Source organism: Chelonoidis abingdonii, chromosome 1 (genome assembly GCF_003597395.2).
Source record: "Chelonoidis abingdonii isolate Lonesome George chromosome 1, CheloAbing_2.0, whole genome shotgun sequence".
Classification (NCBI taxonomy): domain Eukaryota; kingdom Metazoa; phylum Chordata; order Testudines; family Testudinidae; genus Chelonoidis; species Chelonoidis abingdonii.
In genome coordinates this window covers 96,998,735-97,020,748 of record NC_133769.1, presented here as the reverse complement: position 1 = coordinate 97,020,748, position 22,014 = coordinate 96,998,735, and the positions used below count along the sequence as shown (strand labels likewise).

At 45.3% G+C, this 22,014-nt stretch overlaps 1 protein-coding gene and 2 long non-coding RNA genes across 3 annotated transcripts in view; 2 read left to right on the top strand and 1 right to left on the bottom strand.

Annotated features, from left to right (window-relative positions):
* The window catches only part of CHADL (chondroadherin like), a 209,871-nt gene that overhangs the window by 119,553 nt on the left and 68,304 nt on the right, over positions 1-22,014 (bottom strand). The window lies entirely within an intron of this gene.
* LOC116829042 (uncharacterized) lies at positions 2,370-6,418 on the top strand. Its single transcript, XR_004374657.2, has 2 exons — positions 2,370-2,499; positions 4,314-6,418. It is a non-coding gene; the product is annotated as an uncharacterized LOC116829042 (long non-coding RNA).
* Positions 14,431-19,179, top strand: LOC142046092 (uncharacterized). Its single transcript, XR_012655002.1, has 3 exons — positions 14,431-15,375; positions 17,101-17,278; positions 18,692-19,179. It is a non-coding gene; the product is annotated as an uncharacterized LOC142046092 (long non-coding RNA).

The window sequence follows — 22,014 nt, the reverse complement described above, 5'->3', positions numbered from 1 at the left end:
AATCTCAGCTTGACCAAGGCAAGAGGAGAGGGGGTTTTGGGGTGCCACAGAAAGGGGAACTTGACTCCGCATCCTTCCTGATAAGAATTGTGTTGAAGTTGCTGATACATTTTAGAAGAGCAGGAATGTCTGTTGGGGGTCTCAAGGCTGCAAACTCTGGAAAAACCCACACCTGGTTAATCAGTAATTGGAAGGACTCTCTTGCTTGACCATTGAAACTGCTCGCTTAACAAATTTTCTTTAAGGGACATGTCATTCTATTACTAATGTATAAATAAGGGGGATTCTTTGGGCCTGGTCTCGCCCTCTGGATGCATCCTGTGTTCCCCACTGGCAGATGGGCTGCCACTATACCACTCAAGAGCCACATTCAGCTTCAGTACTTATCGAGGGTTGGGGGTGTGTTACTAACCTGTTGCGGACGTGTGTAAGTGCTTGAGACTAAGTAAAGTTTAGGTTTAAGTGAAAGCACTCTTGTGTTGTCCTGTGTGTGACAGCCATCTATCGGTCGGACAGCCGTGTCTCCCCTGATTTATTTCCTGACACCATCTCACCCAGAGTAAAAGTCACCAAGAGCTTTGGGTTGCAAGAACCCTGGGAAACACCACAGACTTGCTTGTTGGTAGTGTCGGCAGTAAATGAGAGGGAGAGGCACAGTCAACAAGCAATCTAAAGACACCAAGTGCCTGGATTTATTTGGATGCAAAGTTTACTTCATGGGGAGCTTGCAACTCAGGATTGCCAACCAGCATTGGGTCTTTGCTTTAGGTTAGACAGGATGACCACTCCAGCTTGTCCTGGGTGCTGGTTATGTTCCAGTAGGGCTACTGTTTCTTTAAAAGATCTCTCTCCTACCGTATACTCAGGGAGTAAGGTACTCCATAATGCTCAATTCACTGTGAGCTGTAGGATTTTGACCCAGTCTTCCCTTGGTAAGCCAAATACTTTCATTGTTTTTTGCACACACTGCGTGCATTGCAACCAAAGAATCCTCCATCATTCCTACTTGCTTAGCTGTCAAATCTAGGGTCTTAATATCTGTAACAACTGCCACGGGAAAATTTGAATCAGAATCTGGGGTTCATCTCCCTGGATCAGGATGTGGGCGTCTTCTGCCTGGATCTGACTCTATGGTTTCTGGGCTTTGGTTCCTCAATACAGGCTATGGGGTTCTCTTACCCGGATCAACACTTTCGTCATCAGAGTTATCAGAACTTTCCCCTGCATATAATCCTAGGTGAGCAGGGTAACTCTCCATAAAACCTGTACATCCTACATTTAAGGCATCTCCACACTGACACAGGACATCCCTCAGTCCATTAAGACTGGATGTTACTGGGTGTTCTGCAGTTATGCCAGGTGATACCAGCATTTACCAAGGGGATGAAGAAGGTCCACAAAATTCTAGGGACATAGGCAGTGCTGCTGATCACCCAAATGTCAATAAATGCCCACCCGAAGGGGGTGGCTGTCAATATAACCTTGGGCAGAGCAGACATGGCATCCCTTGGATGTCATCTCTCTCTGTGTTGTAACCTAGAAATTACTACATCACAGGCACTAGCTACTTGTGTCACCTGTTACACCACATCTTCTAGTCCAGAGGATCTCAAACTGTGGTCCATGGACCACCAGTAGTCTGCGGGCTTCATTCAGGTGGTCTGCCGATAGTTCTCTCTAAGGTGTGTGCCTGGGCAGCCACACACAAGAGAATGAAGGGCCACCTATCTGATTAATGGAGCTGCACAGGCGTAGCTCTACTAATTAGGTGCCTGGGCCCTAGAGAAGACACACGTAAGATGAGGTGGTGGCCTTGGGGGAAGGGTAGTGGGGCGAGACGAGGGAGTGAGGGGAATTTGGGATGTGCAGGGCTGCAGCGGCCAGAGAAAGAGGCAACTTTCCCCAGCTCTAGGGCTGCAGCTGCCAGGGAGAGACCCCCATCCTTCCCAGCCCCAGCTTGGGGGGCTGCTGCAGTAGGGGGGGGGAGAGGAGAGGGCACATCCATCACATTAGGAAGGTAAGATTACTGATATTAACATATCAGTTGTGTGCTTTTATTTGTAGAACAAAAAAGTTTATTAAGTTTTTTTATAGCACTTTTATCCAAAGCACTTTACAATAGTTAACTAATGGTACAAATAACATTTGGAAAGATCATTAAGTGGTCCACCGAGACCTTCAGCAATTTTCGCATGGTCTGTGGCGGGGGGAAAAAAAAAAAAGTTTGAGAACCACTGAGCTAGTCCCTGAACAATCACAGTCTCCAAAGGCACTCCCTCTTCGCTAGTAGGGGCAGCCACTAACAGAGGAGAGGATAGCTCCTCCCCCATTGCTCACCTCATCTTTTCCTGAGCTTTGCACCCCCAGTCACTTCCTCTAAGATGACGCTTGACCCCACGTCCTGCTGTGTCACTCTGAGACTGCCTCGTACTTCCAGCTGCTACTGCTAACTTACTCTCCCTGTGGCTCCTGAGACAATCTCCGACTCTGTTCCTGAAGGTACCGTGTCAGCCTGTGCTAACTCTCCTGCTCTGCTTCTAGTACTTGGCCCCACAGGTTGCTCTATCTTCTTTGGCTTCACCATACCAGTGGGAATGGGAATCGATGCTCCAGTCCTCAGATCTCTCTCACAATCTGTCACCATCCGTACCTCTGTGCTTGTTTTTTCTCTCAAGGAGCTTGCAGTGGCAGGCATTTCTGTAATCCTGCTATACTTGGTGCTGTGTCCCTCGTCTCTCTCTCTCTAACACATCACAAACACTTTCCAGCTCCCTGATTCTCTCCAACAGCCAATCCCGGTCTCATTTATAGCCCTTCAGCGATCTTCAGCTGGCAGCCACTTGGTCCTGCCAACTGCGTGTTTCCTCTCTTGCTTCCTGTACCCGATACCGACTCCCTTCACACGTCTCTTCTAACTCCTGCATCTTTTGAAAAAATACTAATCGCTCCTCTGATGCTGAATGCAGCCCATTTGTTAACTCCTTGTTAGCCTTCTCTTTCTCCTCCAAAGCTTTCTGGGCTTTTCTGAGGGCACATCTACACAGGCAAAGTTACAGTGCCGGCCATTACAGCACTGTTCACAGAGCGCAGAAGGGAAACTGCTGTTGTATGTTCACACTGATAGCTGCCTGCGCAATAGTTAGACGGAACCCTGAGCGGAGTGTGAACTGCTGTCTGAGGGAGGCTAGCCCCCAGCCCCGTCCCTTCCGCCGGAGGCCCCAACCCTTCCACTCCTGCTGGAGCTGGCATGTCTCCCCGCCCCCAGAGCTGCCCCCCCCCACACCACGGCCACCGGCCTAGTCCCGCAGCTAGACCCCAGCACCAAAGGAGCACTGGGATGGTGGGTGGCGCGCAGCCTCAGCCACCCCAGCTTCGGAGCGTAGGAAGGTGGATGGCCCCACCTCCAGAGCACTGGGGGCTGGACTTGGAGCCGGAGGACTGGAGCCAAAGCCACACGCAGGGAGCGTCATGGCAGGGGGCAGGGTCACGCCTAGCTGTTTGGGGAGGCAAAGCCTCCCCCAGCCTATGCGACCTGCCACCCATGGAGGAAACACTGCAAGGCCATGCAACACTGGCTAAAAGAGCTAGTGTGATCCTTGGCTGTATAAAAAGGGGAATATCAAGTAGGAAAAGAGAGGTTATATTATCTCTAGTTGGCACTGGTGTGACTTCCACTGGAATATTGTTTGATTCTACCATTCACAATTCAAAAAAAATGTTGATATATTGGAGAGGATTCAGAGAAGAGTCACAAGAATGAATAAAAGACTGGAAAACATGCTTACAAGCAGCTCAGTCTATTGAGCTTAACAAAGAGATGTTTAAAGGTTGACTTGATCAATCTAGAGCTACCTATGTGGAGAACAGAAATGTGATGAGGACCTTTCAGTCTAGCAGGCAAAAATATGATGAGATCCAGTGCCTTGGAAGTTGAAGCTAGAGAAATCTGCACAAGAAATAAGATGCCAATTTAAGTGACAGTAATTAGCCATTGGAACAGTTTAGCATAGGTTGTGATAGATTCTCCATCACTGGAAACTTTGAAATCAAGACTGGATATTTTCCTAAAATCAGTGATCTAGTTAAATAGACATTGATCCAGGGAAGTCCTATGACCTGTGTTACACAAAAAGTCTGACTAGATGATCACAATGGTCCCTTCTGGCTTTATAATCAACAAAAAGGCCAATTTTTCTCCCTCACCCCAACCACAGTCCATATCCCTCGTTAGGAACATGACCCCATTTGTATATTTATTGTGCTAGGTTATGTAGACAGCTTTTTAATTTTCCAAATGTTTGGTCTCTTTTCAGGATTACGACCTGTGCATCACTTGTTATAACACTAAAAACCACGACCACAAAATGGAGAAATTGGGCCCTGGCCTAGACACTGAGAGCAACAACCAGCAGACTGCAACCACCCAGAGCCCTGGCGACTCTCGCCGCCTGAGCATCCAGCGCTGTATCCAGTCCCTTGTCCATGCCTGCCAGTGTCGTAACGCCAACTGTTCACTGCCGTCCTGTCAGAAGATGAAGCGAGTTGTCCAACATACCAAAGGCTGCAAGCGCAAGACCAACGGAGGGTGCCCTATTTGCAAACAACTAATTGCTCTTTGCTGCTACCATGCAAAGCATTGCCAGGAGAACAAATGCCCGGTTCCCTTTTGCCTCAATATTAAACACAAGGTTCGCCAACAGCAACTTCAGCACCGTCTGCAGCAGGCGCAGCTGCCCCGAAGGAGGATGGCAAGCATGCATATAACCGGTGTGGTAGGTCAGCAGCAAGGATTGCCTTCACCAACCCCAGCCACACCAACAGGCCAGCAGTGTAGCCCATAAAGCTAGTTTAGCCTTTTATTATATTTAGCAGTTACGCAAGGAACCTACAGGCCTGTACCCCGTAAAGACATTAGCTTAAGCAAGATAGAAGAAGAATAGCATAGCATAGTAGCCCTGTGTCCCTTGGCATAGATAAATGGCCTGACAAAGAGAAAGTTTTCTATATGGACAGCATGGATAGAAAGAGACCATCTATCTGTGTCAGCACCTGTCCTGGGCACTATGAACTGTAAGGCAATTGGGCTGCTCAGTAACTTCCCTTAAAACTAATCTCTCAGTGATTGCAGTGTATTGTATTCCAGGAGAAGCAGTTTGTCCATGCTCGCCGCACAGCATTTTGAAAGGGGCCGTTTAACATCCCACCTCTGTGTTCCCAATGCCCTTGAGACGCTTCTCCCTCATCCTAGGCAAACTGCTGGTGTCTATTTCAATCTCCAGGAGAATGTTCTGTCCCTGGCTCTGAAGCCTGCATTCCTTGTGACAGCGCTGGTCAGGAGGGTCCCAGAGCTCCAGGCTGTAGTGACTAGCCCTGCTTAGGGAGTGCTTCTCAAAGATGAAGTGGTGCTGCAGCCTCCTGCTGAAAGTGGCTTCAAGCTGAGTAAGACCTATGCACTGCGGGGTTGGTCAGGCTGTCAAGTCTAAGATGCTGGAGGTGCCCTTTTAGCTACTAATCTAATGGGACAAAATCTTTCATTAAATCTCACAGGTAATTCTTGGGTTAGTCATGCGCGGAAATATCTCAGGAGAGAGGGTCTGTATGGGCCATCTACAGGAGCTGTCCTGAATTATTTCTCCCCACAAACCCCTGGCTTTCTAGTAGTTGCTGTGAAGAACGGGGTGCTGTGGAGGGGAGGTTGGATTTACTGCAGCATACGCCCCCTTTTAAAGTTGGGGGACATAGAGTTCCCACCCTCTGCATGACCCTCCTCTTCCATTCTCAGGTGCCCCACCATTCCTGAGAACCTGAAATCCCTGGCCCACTCTACCCCGTGTCAAGAGCCTCAGCCCCCTGGAAGCCCCTCCCTCGTACTGTTCTCACCCAGGACCCCATCTCCCCTACTCCACACCAGACCCCCTCCCTGCTGACAAGCCTGGCCCTTGAGTGATGTGTCTGTCTCTCTTCCCGGCTGGCCCTTCATGCTGAGAGGTACCATCATGATTTTGGCAACTGTCAGGTGAGGCCCCAACCTGCTGCGCCTACATAGCAGGACCTGGGTGGCTGCCATGGTATGCCTCCAGCCATGATGAGCATGACCGCTAGTTACAAGATCACCGCACAGGCATCAACAAAACGAAGATCAGCAAGTGACATCTCTTAACCCCAGCCCAGTCGGTGGCAACCCTATTTTCCATGTACCTGCTTAAACGTGGTCAGGCTGTGGCCCAGGGGTCATGCCCCCGCTCCAGCTCTGCAGCCTAGGATACAGACTCTAAACTACCTTTGGTAGTGGGGGTTGTCTCTCAGTGATTAGTGGCTATTCTGGGCTAGAACTGTTCTGTACTCACTGCTCGTGAAAATGCTTTAGGATATTGTTTTCTTTTCTGGTGCAGTCAAACTATTAAACAATGTGTGTTCACCACCGTTATTAGAGTGTGTTATTTTATAACATCCTTCACACAGCATTAACACCCTTCACACTGTACTGCCAGTACCAAATGTTCAAAGAGCATGAGTCAGCCCCCTCCCCCAAAAAATCATGTGATTAAATAAATATTTAACATTTTGGGGTCTGTGTGTTTGTCTTAGGATTCTGAGCCACATTTTCATGCTTTTTTTCTCTACTGACGCAAATTTTTCTTTTTTAAATGAAAGCTGAAATTCTCACTAAATCACCTGGTGCCCAGGGCTAGGGTTTTAAAAAACGTACCAAATATTGTGTGACCTGTATAACCCCCCCTGTCCTCCCTGGGTTACTCAGGAACAGGCAACACTCACCTGTGTGCCTGGGCACCTGATGTTGTTGACATTAAAGACAATCCTGAGTAACCCAGTAGTGCTGTTGGATAGGTGAGAATCCTTTATCCAGCCCTCTGCTACGGTCCCTTTACTCCTAAAGGAATTTAAAATTGGCTGTGCCTCCACCTGGCTGGCCCCTGTACACACTCAATGGCGTGCCTTGGGAACCTCCAGGAATAAAGTATCAGAGGGGTAGCCGTGTTAGTCTGGATCTGTAAAAGCAGCAAAGAATCCTATGGCACTTTATAGACTAACAGACGTTTTGGAGCATGAGCTTTCGTGGGTGAATACCATGCATCTGACAAAGTGGGTATTCACCCACGAAAGCTCATGCTCCAAAATGTCTGTTAGTCTATAAGGTGCCACAGGATTCTTTGCTGCTTTTCCAGGAATAAAGCTATTCTAATAATAAATAATCATAATATAATTTGTGGCATGGGTGTAACTCAAAAATACCAATTATAAATAATATACATCCAATATACTTACATTAGAGTTAACACAGCTTTACTTAACTTAAAAAATCAGGGTATAACCATCTAAGATTACATGTCCCTACCAATTTAAATCCACAGGGGACAACCAAATAAAATCAATTAACAAATATAGTATACAGCAATAAATGAAACTTCTCTAACTGGCATTTACACTGCCACCATTGACCCCACCCCGCAGTGCACACTCCTCTGGATTTCAGAGTCCTGGACCCTTGTTTTATTTATTGTGTGGGCGCGCTGGAAGAGCTGCAGCTGGAGACAGCGCTCTGTTGGTTTTGTGTATCAATCCAGCCAAGGCAACAAGCTGCACAACCCCTCAGACGACTGGAGCTGGCTCCACCAAAGCTCAGCAGCTCTGGGTCCAGGTTCAGTGCGAAGATCGCTCTGCCTCGCCTCAGACTCAGCCGCTCTGCTCTGCTGTGCCCCTTCCCTTGCAAGTACTTTCCCAAACCAGAGTGGGGGTTACTCTTAGTTCCTTCACTGCAGGCCCAACTCAGTCAGCGCTAGGCACAGCAACTGTGTCTGCCTTGGCTCCAGTGAAGCCACCAGTAGCCCCTGAGACTCTCTGCTCGATCAAAGCCCCGGCAGGCTCTCAGCAGCAGCTTCTAGCTTCCTAGCAGCACTTCCTGGTATGGACACAGCTCCACAGCAGCAATCCCACGCCTTTTCCCCAAAATGGAGTCTAATGCAGTCTCTCCCTGTATGAGGTAGTCGCCTCCTCTTTCCCCAAGGCATCATGGGAGTTGTAGTCTCTAAGGCTAGATTGCAGCACACAGGCTTTTCCCCTGGAACACTCGCAGTAAAGTTCAGAGGCTCTCTAGTAAAGGGTGCCTATGCTTGCAGTTAAAATCATGAGTTGGCACCACTGCTCACAGCACAGATAAGAAATGATAGTCCCTGCCCTAGAGAGTTTGCAATCTAATTTTAGATCATGATAGACTGAAGAGGGTTCACAATACAGTAGGGTGGGGTGGCAGATGAAGGATTGGGTGACAGCGGTTAGATTGCATGGATCCTCAGCAACATTGTATGCCGACAGTGACTCGTTCCCAGTAGGCCTTGTGATATAAGTGGGTCTTCCCAACAGATGTGACTGAGGAGAAGGTGGTGGTCTCATGAACCAGCCTTCTGGGGCTAGAGGGCAATGTGGGAAAAAGCCTAGAACTGGCTGTGGGAGAAGTGACAAAGGGAGCACCTAGGCTGGCAGTGGTGGGATGACATAAAACACAAGGTCCAATTAAATAGTTGTGGGTGGAGTAATGCAGAGCTTTGAAGGCAAGGAAAAAGGGCTCAATTCATCAGTGTGCAACATGCTGCCAGGCCACACTGCTATTTTTTCAGGCACTAGCTTGAGCAGAGCTAGCATATGTACATCTACCCAAGCAGGGAATCCCATCTCCCAGCTGCTGTGGAGCCACACTCACAGGGCACTGTGATAGTGCCCCTCCCCTTCATTTGACAGAAGCAGTCAACGCCTGCAGTGCATTCTTGTTGGTGTCACTAAGGATAATCCTAAGTAACTTAGAAGGTAAAAGGTAATAAGGATATAAAGTCTCCCTGTTTAGGCCTCAGATGAGCAAGAGTCCTTCCATGTTTAAACTTTAATCGACCTAAAAGGCCAGGAGTAAACAACTGTTATCAGTTGCAACAGTTCTAATTGGTCTAAAGCAGAAATAATGAGGCCTGTGCACCTTTAGCAGAAGGACAAGATAACTTGCAGAAGGAAAACTTACTAACGAGCTGCCGCGGCCAAGTTTACTTAATGCACCTGCGCTTAGCGCCGCGAGCCATAGTTTACCTTATTCGCCCTGTCTCTGCTTACGTAACTGCTACGGGTTGGATGGTGTAGGGGGGGAGGGAAAAGAAAGTGTTTATGTGAAGATTGAATGCTGCTAGAGGTGTTCCGGACAGATAAAGGCGTAGGGGAAACGGCCTGGTGCTGCTAAGGGTCAGTCGGTAGGAAAAGTTTTCATGGAGAAAAGTTCTCATGGATATAAAGGAACAGACTGCTTGTTTTAGCTGGGCTGGATCTGAGGCGTACTAAGTCTCCCAGCCCCGCTTTGAGATCTCAAATAAACTTTGCTTGCTTCTCCCCCTGGTGTGTTTATTGGCGCTAAAGCACTCCGGGCACGAATCACTGTTGTTTGCCTCGGGCACCTCCGGTGTCTGCAACATTCTGGGTCGTCATGCTGCAGTTCTGGTGTAACGCCAACAGACCCCGGTCACCAGCAGGATCAGTCGAACTGGGGACCTCTGGCGCTTAGTGCATGAGCCTCTACTGCATGAGCTAAAAGCCAACTGGTTGTTAGCTAAAGCTGTAGAGCAGACTCTTCCCCACCCCCAACCCCCACTTACTGGGACAGAACACCCACAAGCCATGGGTTACACAGGCACTACCAAAGGAAGGCAGTGCTGAGGGACCCCCCCTTTGTGGAGTGCTGAGGCTTTTCTCTGCCAGTTTTAAAGAGACAGGATTCTAACACCCCCCATATATTTAAGCTGTGTGTGGATGGGGAAAGGGGCCTCCTGGGAGATTTCCCAGCACCCCAGTGGGCTAGACTGACCTTAGGTTGAGGTGTCAGTGGTTGAGAGCGCCAGGCAGTGGTACAGCTCTACCAGATTAATGCCCCAATGGTATGACAGTCTATGTTATTGTCTCTCCTTGGTTGCTTAGCCACTGGCTTTTAAGGCCTTCTCTCCAAGGCTGATGGAGGCTGTTCAAAGATGATCAAGGCTGATACAGGGAACAAAGGCTCAAACAGCCCCCAACACACACACTCCCAACTGATCCTGTAACTTTAAATAACTTGAAAGAGAAAGACAAACAAACAGCCAAAAACCAAAAACAGCCAAACAAGCTCGCTCACTCATCCCGAGATTAGTACGCACACCTTGTTCGTTCAGCAGGGGAATCTCCTCTCCGTCTTAAAAGCCCATTTGCGGTTCTTTAGTCACTTAGCCTCTGGCTTTTAAGGCCGCCTCTCCTAGGTCAGCCTGACCCCCTACTGACCAGCATGAATTGACCTGGTCTTTAGGAAAATAGCTAAAGGGCAAATTAAAACATGATTAAAATTACTGATTTTAATCACCTGTTTCCTGCTTGTTGATTTAAATCATGATTAAAATTGGTGATTTGCATAGCTTTGATTTAAAATCTAGCCAAACTGCTTGCACCTAGTCGCTAATGTGTACAACAGTGAAGAAGCTGGGAATAAATGAAGGGGATAGGAGTGATTTTTAACTACATACATTCTTAATCCCCTCTTGCTTGTTCCTTGTTTTGCTACGCTTCTCTCTCCTGGCCCTGCAACATAGGTGTAAAAGCTCGTGTAACTTATCTCCCAACTATCATTATACCTAGTGGGAATACATCACATATTGGTAAACGGGTGTATGTCTGGGGCAGTCTACATTGTTATACTGCCTGCATTGCCAGGTCCAGAAGAAGCTGCAAGTTATATTAGCTCTGACATGCCCTACATTTACTTCAGCTCACCTCTTTTTGGCTCCTAGTTCTGATAACTAGTGGTAAGGGCAGGTGGGATATTTCTTTAAATGCACAATTGCATTCATGTTCTGGTTGCAATGGTGATTTTCTGTACCCTCTGGTTACTCATTGATTGGATTTTTTTTTTAAAAGTGATTTTGGTTTTAATTTGTGAGTGTTTCCACCTTCTCCCTCAAAGGCCAGCAGCAGGCTCCTCAAGTTCAACAAGCTGGGATGGTGCCAGCTGCTCCTGAGGAAATGGTGTTGGGAGCACATATGGCAGACCAAGCAATATGCAGTCTCATTCAGCAGCAGCTCATTCTCCTCTTACATAGACTCATAGGTCAGAAGGGACCAATATGATCATCTAGTCTGACCTCCTGCACAAAGCAGGCCACAGAACCCTACTCATCCACTTTTATAACAACCCCTAACCCATGACTGAGTTATTGAAGTCCTCAAAATTGTGGTTTGAAGACCTCAAGAATCCACCAGCAGAGAATCCACCAGCAAGTGACCCATGCCCCACGCTGCAGAGGAAGGCAAAAAACCTCCAGGGCCCCTGCCAATCCGCCCTGGAGGAAAATTCCTTCCCGACCCCAAATATGGCGATCAGCTAAACCCTGAGCATGTGGGCAAGACTCACCAGCCAGCACCCAGGAAAGAATTCTCTGCAGTAACTCAGATCCCATCCCATCCAACATCCCCTCACAGACCATTGAGCAGACTTATCTGCTGATAATCCTGTCCTCTTACATGCTCATATGTGTCAGTGGCAGGAACAGGCAAATTGAGAGGTGCGACAGTGCAACCTCCCTCCTTGCCGTGCCATGAAGAGCGTCCGAAGCCATATGACACACCGCCAGGCTGGCAAATCCTGCCAGAGTGAGTAAAGAGTGTGTATGCATCCATCTAGGGCTGGATTTAGTGGCAGGTGACCCAGGAGAATGCTTGGAGTGCCAGACTTGGGAGGCACCAGGCTCAGGGTGCTGTTTTTTTTATTAGCGAAAAAAGGGAAAATAGAATGTTTGAAGTAACATGTTTCAACAATCCGTATGTGGATTCATTTTTCACTAACCGACTTGAATGTTCTGGACCTTTGTAGAAAATCTCATGGAACCTTCCAGACTTTCTGAGAACTGCGTTTTCCTTGAACCTTCTAGAATGTTGTGAGCCATGCCTTTGGGGATATATTATGGGCAGGGCATCGCCAGTCAGTCAGTGAGATATAAGGATGATCTGAAGTGAAGTGACAGCCCAGCTGTGATACTGTGAACCTTGTTTTATTGTGTAATTGTGAATGTGTACTTGTGGTTTAAGACTTGAGAAGTGTACATAGCTACTAATAAAGGATATATTTCGTGAGACTCCAGAGATATCTATTGAACCCCTATCTATGCAACAATATAAAAAATACTGTTACTTCTTTTGCCATCCTTAACACGTGATGTTTGATGACTTTTTAAGACTGTGGAATGTAGACTTTTGCTCTCTCTAATACTGTCTATTTTCACCCATAGAAAATAAAAGATGTCCCTGAAGAAGCCTTCAGGAGCTCAGTATAAGAAGTGAAAAATTCAGTTGCAATCTAGTTTGCAGCAAGGGGAAAATCTGATGGGAAAATATCTGAAACAGAACAATCTAGACTGGGCTTTAGGCAGTAGCAATCATTCATGTGCAGAAAAAACTGAGGAGAGAAGCATAAATGATGGAATTCGTTTTGCTAAGGAATTAGCAGATTTACCTGCAGCTAAGGAATGGAAATGTGAGAAAAGTTAGGTAGAATTGTCCAGTTTTCCTGGCTGCATAAAGGAGAGTGATGGTAAAGAAGAATGTGGCTCACATGAAAAGGAGAGTAATGAGAAAGAAAAATCTAGTTTACATGAAAAGGAAAGAAATGATAAAAAAGAATCAGCCTTTCATGATCTCACAGAAACAGTGGTGAGAAAAATTGCACACCACAAATCAATGCGTCAGATCCTGCTTTATGGCCAGGAATCTTAAACTCTGCTGATAGTGACCTTACAATTTTGAACGAACAGGGCAAATACAAGGATATGACATTTCCAGTAAATGAGCAGAAGTGACACTTCTCAAAGTCACACTGTGAAAGAGTGCTTGACAATGGTGAGATACTGAATTGGTGTTGGCTAATTTACTTGAAATCAACTGACAAAGTGTTCTGGTTTTGTTCCAAAATATTTGACAAGAATGCAAATCATTGCTTGTGCTTTCTGGGCACAATTATTGGCATAACTTCTTAGCTGCTGCACTGAAGCAACATGAAAAGTCACCCAGCCATTTTACAGCCTACTCCAAGTGGATGGAGGTCGAGTCCAGACTCAAGCTGAATAAATGCATAGACGTAGAAAACTAGCTTATTATTATTGTAGAAACCCAGCATCGGAGGAACGTGCTTGAGCATCTGATCTCAGTTACCCTCTTCCTTGCAAATAATTTGGCTTTTCAGGCACTTATCAGATAAGTTGTTCACTGAACATAATAGTAATTTCCTTAGTTTGGTAGAGCTCCTTGGAAATACAACGATGTTATGCATGACCATCTACATCGAGTAGTTCTTGAAGCTGTGGACAATTACTGCAGCAAAACATTTCAAAACAAATTGATTGACCTTGTAAGCAAGGAAGGTGCTTGATAACATATTGATGTGGTTCAGCAAAGCAAAGTGCTACACCATAATAATGGACTGCACTCCCAACATTAGTCACAGTGAAAAGATGTCATTTACAGTAAGATTGGTTGATGACAAAGATGGCTGTATCCGAGTAAAGGATTTTTACTGGTTTGTGGACGACTCTACTGGATAAGGCCTAACAGAACTGTTTACAAACATTTTGAATGGGAATAAAATAAAACTTCAGGACTGCCGTGGCCAAGGCTGTGACAACAGCATAAACATGAAGGGAAGAAACAGTGGCAAGGATTCTTGTGCTGAATCAAAGAGCTTTCTTTGTGCCTTGCAGCTGCCATTCCCTCAACCTGGTTGTGTCAGATGCAGCATCATCTTTTTTAGATTCATTCTCTCTCTTCGGAGTACTGCAAAGGATATACGTCCTGTTTTCAGGAACAACTATCAGGCGGAAGATCCTCACAGACAATGTTTCAAATCTGACCGTGCAGCCACTAAATGACTTTCTGGAAGAGCTGCATTGACAGTATAAGGCCAGAGAGGTACCAAGTGACTGAGGTTTATGATGCCCTGGTGGAACTGGCGCAGTTGAGTAAATCCAAGGCCAGAATCTGACATGAGGCGCAAAGCCTGGCAAAGTAGATCACTGCCTTCAAATTCTGCTCTCAATTGTGGTTTGCCACAATATCTTGTTCCAAGTAAACATTGTAGGCAAGACATTACAAACTCAGTCCATGGCCATTGCGACTGCTAATACTTTGATGAGAAGCTGCCTTGATTTCATTGTGGCCTACAGAGACAATGGATTTGAAAATGCCATCACTGCTATCAAAGAAATGGTGATGAACTTAGGAGTGGAGCCTATCTTTAACAAAACCTGTATTCATCAGAAGAAGAGACAGTTTGCTTATGAGGGCAGAGATGACAAAGGAAGCACCACAAAAAGACCTGTGGGTTTTATATGACCTTAGTAAGCTGCCAGCGGACAGGAAAATTGTACAGACCTTCACCAGACACTGACACATGGAGAATGTTTGGACGTCTCTATGTCAAACTGGACATCATCTGTCACATTTTGCCATGTGGGAAGCACTCTCCACTCCTAGTTCTCCAATTCATTCATGATGCAGAGCTAAACGACATTTTTCCTAATGTGTGGATAGCTTTGAGAGTTCTGCTCACGCTGCTGGTCACAGATAGAAGCAGTGAGCGCAGCTTTTTGAAGCTCAGGCTCATTAAAATTTCTCTTCGATTGACAATGGCCAATGAGAGACTGACATTAATTGCTATTTTATTGCTTGAAAATGCCATTGGCCAATCTTTGGATCTCTCTGATGCTGTGCTTCAGTTCACGAGAACAAAGGCAAGAAAAGCAAACTTTTGAACTAAAAGACTAGGATTAACATTCTAAGGCTGTCATCTACTGTTACACTGTTTAATACTGGTCCACCCAATGTTGGTGCACAGTTCAATTTCTTAATATTAGTATATTTCAGTTATTCCTAAAATTCAAACATTTCTATAAGCTTAGAGGAAATTAATTTTTTTATTTGTTTATATAAGGCATGAATAAATACAGATTTACAAATCCTAGCAGGAAAATTTATCGTCTTGTATGACAGGGATAAATCACGCATGCAAATCATGCATCAAAGTCATAAAATGAACTACAAATGAAATAAAAAACGGTATTCAAAAGTTTAACAAGTTGCAGGGGAGGTGCGCGGAAGATGCTCCTTGCCTAGGGTACCATTTGGTCTAGGACTGGCCCTGCATCTGTGTGTGCTGTGTTTTCAAGAATAAATATATGATGAGGGAAGACTCCATGGAGGAGACAGTGAAGAATTTTTCTCACTTATAGACACTGAGGAATTCAACTTATGAAAGGGTTTTGACAAAAGGATGCCTGCATGATCCCGCCTACACCCTAAGAAAAGAAAAAGGTAAGCCCCTTTTGTGACATGGAGACTCAGTCACTCAACTTCTACCCCCATTCCAAAATAGTTAATTCTAGCATCTATTAACGATGGCCTGCAGCCATTTAACCTCTGGCTGTAATATTAGATTCTCCGGTAAGTCGCAGGAAAACATTCTTCCATTTTTTTCTAGTTGAAAGTACAAAAGAATAAGAATTAACATATATGGCAATAAATGACTCAGGGGATTGGTTTTGTGGCATATGGAGTCTTTCACTTTGGTCACTGGCTGAAATTTAATCCAAAAGATAGTGACCCAAATTGTTGCCATTTTGTGGCTGTTTGCAAAATTGGTTTGAGGAGAAGAGGTTTCTGTGCAGTGGTTTAATTCTAGCCCCTACTGGAGAACTGCCCACATCACACAAACCACAGTAACAACTGGCAGTATTTAGCACCCTCATTGGTTCTTTCACATTAAGGACAAAGGACCTGATCCAGACCTCATGAAATCAATAGAAAGACATCCCGGTAACTTAAATGGATGCTGGCGGAAGCCCTAAATGTGACATTTAGATTCAATTTTCCACCCATCTCCAAAAGGAGGGCCCTCTATTTCAAGCCTGAGGCACATTGGCAGGGGAATGGTGTGTATGGGAAGCTTGCACAGGCTATCCAGTGTACTTCACCAACTCTGTATTCAGCTAGGTCCTCAAACCCCAGAATGGATTTGGGGATGTTGAATTAGTCTCCTTTCCTAGGTCTTGTACAAACCAGCATCTCAGTGTTGCCAGATCTGACTTTTGCACCAGCTTGTGTCAGAGCTGAATTTGGTCCAATATTTAACTCTCTTCTCCCTCTTTGAGAGGATGGTACGATGGTACCTTGCAGCACAGCCCCTCAGAAAATGAAGCAGGAAATCAAAAGCCTTCACCACACTGTCAAGATTTCTGTGAAGAAATATCATGTAGCCTTAATCAGCCATGTTACTCAGTTTAAAGGCCTGCCATCTGCAGCTACTACACACACCTACTGCTAGTGCCTTTCAGCATTGTACTGTTACAGTAATAATGTGCATTACAGCAAGTTATACGCCATTTGTCCAGCATGTTGTATTTCAAGCTCAGGTCTTATCACTCAGCATTGCAGAGGTTTGCAGGTGTCAAGGTTTCCACACATACACGCTCTGAACTCTGGGGTACGGATGTGGGGACCCACATGAAAGACGTCCTAAACTTATATTCTGCCAGCTTAGTTAAAAACTTTCGCAAGGCAGAAATTTCTTTCCTTGTCCTTGGATGGTATTGCTGTCACCACCAAGTGATTTACACAAAAATTCAGGGCAAGGTCACTTGGAATCCCTATCCTCCCAAAATATTCCCCCAAGCCCCTTCACCCCCTTTCCTGGGGAGGCTTGAGAATAATATACCAACCAATTGCCTTTCATGTAAGTACAGACCAGACCCTTTATCTTTAGGGCACTAATATCAATCAGGTTCTTAAAAGAAAAACTTTATTATAAAAGAAAAAGTAAAAGAATCACCTCTGCAAAATCAGGATGGAAAGTAACTTTACAGGATAATAAAAAGATTTAAAATACAGAGGACTCCCTTCTGGATTCAGCTTCACAGTTACAAAAACAGGAATAAAACTACCTCTTAGCATACGGAAAATTCACAAGCTAAAACAAAAGATAATGTAATGCATTTCCTTGCCTTATTTACAATTTTTGTCATCTTAGATGTATCATTTCAGGTATGTTTTCAGGAGATGTTGTACCTGCCTGGGCTCTCTCTCCATCCGGAGAGGGAACAGACAAAAAGAGCACAAACAAAATCTTCTCCTGCCCCCAGATTTGAAAGTATCTTCTTTCCTTATTGGACCTTCTGGTCAGGTGCCAACCAGGTTATTTGAGCTTCTTAACCCTTTACAGGTAAAGCGATTCAGTACAGCTGCCAAAAAGGAATTTTATGTAACTCTTTCCTTTATATTTATGACAGCAGGTTTAACCATTCTGACATCAAGTTAGTTGGAATGACTGAACTGGACAAGAGGGTGGGAGTGCCTTTACTTCAAGTGTCTTGATTCTACCTAGGGATGTAACATGGGAGACTCTTGGTAGCCACTTGACTTCAGCAGAATCAGTCCTTCTTCCAGCAGCATGAGGAGGATTTCTTCCCTGGTGAAGGCAGGTGGTCACAAGAGTCCCCATAAGTGCGTGTCAGAGGAATTGAAGGGAGCTGTGCTAATAAGCCTCAAGCACCAAGTGTGATTACAGAAGGATAATTTCCTATTTACTGTATTACAGTAGCACCTCGAGGCCCCAGTGGAGATCAGAGGTCCATTCTACTAGGCACACAATAAACATGTAGTAAACAATAGTGTGCGCAACAAAGGGTTTATGTTCTAAATAGATCATGGGTGGGAAGGGGAAGGAGGTGAAACGACTTCCTCAAGATTACAGCAGGCAAGTGGCAGAGGTGGGAATGGACACCTAGTCCAGTGTCCTATCATTTTCCAAAATCCCTACAACTTGACTGTCCCACTATAAGTGGTTAAAGGAGTTTTCAAGTCAAGCTGGGAGAGTGTCCTTGGCAGATGGTCTGGGGGGCTAGTGAATTTCCTGGGGTTTGACATACATTCTTCATTTTAACTCTGCATGTTTCCTAGGGCTTGTCCACATAAACACTTTGCTCATGGCAAGCTGGGAGGTGACTGTATGGCACACTAGTTTGCTGTGTACTATGGGTCCATGTGGATCCTGCTGCCGTGCATTAAAAATTCCATAGTGCACTTTGATCTATCCCGCTTTGAAATGAGAGTAGGCTAAACACACTAGGGAATATATAATGTGTGGGAGCATGTCCCACTGGGACACTGTGTCCATAGCATGCTAGTGCACTGTACATTGATACACAGCTTGCTAGGAACTAAGTATTCACGTGGACAAGCCTGCTAGCTTCCCTACTGAACTATACCTAGAAGGACTAATTTGGTTTTTCTGCCTAAGAGACAGAACCTGCTGTAGGTATATCCAGCAAAATTTGCAGATAGCTCAATAAATGTGAGTTAAGGCCCCCTGTGTGTTTTCAGTGGTCCTGTACAATTCCCACAGAGGCTTTGTGTGCCAGTACCACGAGTTTAGACTTCTGTATAGAATTCTCTGCTTTTTTCCCCCCTTATGATGTCTGTCCATCCCCTCCATAGTGTACAATTTGTTACACAAGCAGCAGGAACATACCACTCATCATTTATCATTAAATATTTAAAGGGGTGCAAGATGCATGTCATCATATATGGCCACTGCATTCAAAACACCTAGTTGTATATTCTCTCTTTTTTTTAGTTTGGAATTGAAATGTTTCATGACTGAACTCAGACCAGAGCTCAAAAACTTCGGCAAGATCTGCTGAGCCATTCTGGAGTTACGAGAACCAGGTAAAAACACATCACTCTAAAAAGCACACACATTGTTTGAAGGTCAGATAATTTTATCCATTGGCGCTCTTGCCCTAATTTTAACCTGTTGGCTATTGTGGGGAAATTCATATGAACACAACTAAGCTTGTTGAAATTGATTCTCTACTCAGGATTTAAGTAAGCTAGTTGGTTAGGTTTATAAAACATCAGTAAGCACTTCTACTATTCTCCAGCTATTTTATATAATTCAGATTTTTCATATCATGTCACATGACAGACCAGTCTCTTCACCTGAATAAACATCCACTAAAATGCACTATTACAAATGGCATCTCCACCATCATCATGGCAAATCCCAAAGGGACAAAGCCTCCTTGGAGATCGAGTGCCACCTGAATCAATTTCTAGTTAGGTCCTTAAGACAGTCTGGCTGGAGGTTCAGTTTATTTCCCTCACTGGTGATTTTATCATGCCACTGAAGCTTTTGGTGACCATGTGATTGTTGGCTGTGTAGCAGAATTTCCCTGGCAAACATGCATCATAATTTGTTGGTCTTCCATCCTAATAATATGCCTGTACCACAAAAGCTGCCAGAAGGCATCTCCGGAACTCTGCAAATGCCTGAGTAAATGGGTTTTGTAGCTTGCCAGGCAGATCAAAGAGTGGAGAGAGGATTCCGGAGTGAAGGATCCTACACAGGTACCTACTGGCAGCTCCCTCATGTTCAAGTTGAAGTTTTTCCTGGTGTGGGATGGGGAAGAAGGGGTCTCTCAGATCATTGGTTTGGAGACCAGGCTACAGCTTTAAGAGGGACTTAGGTGCCTAAGTCCCATTTTCAGGCACTGCTACAATCCACAGAACTCCCATTAAGCTGCTGCCTGGCTCTGGAGAAGCCTAAACTCACCTGTGCCTAAGCCTTTTTCTTCTGGGCATGCACACTGCTGTCTCACTCTAGCTGTCCGGATGCCTATCTAAGCCTACCTAAGCCTCAGAGCCCCACACAGCAAGACACAGGCATTCAGCTGCCCAAGCCACATGCAGGGGCCTGATCCCATAAACAGCCTCTGAGAATGTCTACTGGATCTGGCCCCTCAGGTGAATCTACACAAAGCCCGTGAGGCAAAGGAGCAGCAGCCCCTTTATCATCTTAAACCTAGTGGGTAGGGTCCCAGCATGTGGGAGATCCCTGGCTCAAGCCCCCCTTGCCTGATGAGGAGAAGGGATTGGAACAGCCATTTGCCACCTCTCAGCTGGGTGCCCTAACCACAGAGTTATAGAGTCATTCTAACTCTGTCTCAAAGTATTCCATTGTTTCATTAAAGTGACACAACTTCAGTAGGAGAGATTGAGGGAGCCCTGCATGAGAATATTCCATAGACTTGTGGTTAGAGCATGCCTCTGAGAGGTGGCAGATCCCTGTTCAAATCCCTTCTCATCAGAGGGAGGGGGGACTTGAACTGGCGGTCTCTGACAGCGTAGGTGAATATTCTAGGCTGAAGGTTCTAAGGGAAGGCCTCCTCCTCTCTCCCTGCCCCACATTTTGTTTCAGGTCCCACCTGCAACTTAGACAGCAGAGTGCCTATCTTCCCCCATTTCACAGATCACTAGCATAGCTAGGTGCCTCCCTGCAGCCTGGACTTAGGCACCTGTCTCCAAGAGAGGGGCAGGATCAGTGGCAGATTAATGATTTTGCCACCCCTAGGCCCTGAAATAATTGCCAGCCCCGTCCTCATATGAACTTGTTTTAATTTTTTTACAAATTCTTATGAACTAAAATGAATCTAAATATCATGAAAAAAATTGAACATTTACAAGTTTTATTATAAATAAAATTACAAGTACAGCGGACCCTCGCTTGAATGCACAATTTCGCTTATAGCGCGGGACTGGGCATGGATCCAAAATTGAGAATTGCTTAAATTTCTTCCTTCTGGTCATATTATTAACATGTAGGATTCTCGTGAGTATGTTTACTAAATGGCATCGCACTGTCATTGGTGGTTTCAATACACGCTATGATCGGTAGAATCGCGGCGTCACTGATGCTGCAATTACAAAAATGCTGCTATTATAAATTTGCCACCCCTGCAAATTTGTGAGCCTAGGTGATAATACGCTGCTGGGCAGGATTGAGCACACATCCCCTCTGGTCAGCATCTCCTATTGGCTAGCTTAGATGGCTCCCCACCTAGCATGCTAGCTTTGTGGACCACATTCTAAGATCTCTCTCTCTCTCCCCATTCAGTGTTTAGGGAGCCCAGCCTAACTCAGGCTTTGTGGACTGCAATGCTGGTGTTCTAGAGCTTAAAAGCACCTACATCCCTTCCTGGATTGCAGCTCTGCTCAGTTCAGCCTTCTGAAAGACATGGCTTAACCCAGCAAGATGATGCCTCTTGGCAGGAATCACTTGCACAGCTCACACATATTGCTGGCTTCTCCATTAACCTCTAACTGTTCAAAAGAGACACCCAGGCATCACTGTGGACAGCTCAATGAAAATCCTCTGCAACAGCAGTCAGAAAAACAAAAGCTAGGACGTGTTAAGGCTGCCTAAGGAATGAGATGGAAATACTGAAAATATTGGTATAGAAATCCCTGATTCACCCCAAATCATGTTGAGGTTTACCTACCATCTCTCAAATCAAGGGGGTGCAAAAAGTGAAGTCATTCAGATACAGGCAAGAAAAGCGGTTAGAAGGAGGGAAAGACTTGTGTGTGAGAGGAGAGTGCAGAGACTGGGACCATTCAGTTGAGAGAAGGGACAGAATAGAGATCTATAAAATAGGACTGGCCTGGAAAAGGAAGATCAGACACTCTGGTTTCATAATGTAAGAACAGGCAGACAGGCATCAAAACTCAGATTTTTTTTAAATACACACACAGACACGCTACAATAATCTATCACAAAATACAATTTAAATCAAAAGCTTAAGGAACAGCTGTTTAAATGGAGAATGAGGACAACCACAGTTTATGTTAAAAAGGAAAACAGAGAATTAGCAATATAATGAACTCATATTTCAGAGCACAAGCCAAACTAGAAGTGACAAGGGCTAACACACAACTTATCCTATACACAGATTAGTTCATAAGCGTCTACTAGAGCAGTGGCTCTCAACCTTTCCAGACTACTGTACCCCTTTCAGGAATCTGATTTGTCTTACATACCCCACATTTCACTTCACTTAAAGCCTACTTGCTTATATCATCAGACACAAAAATACAAAAGTGTCACTGCCACACTGTTAC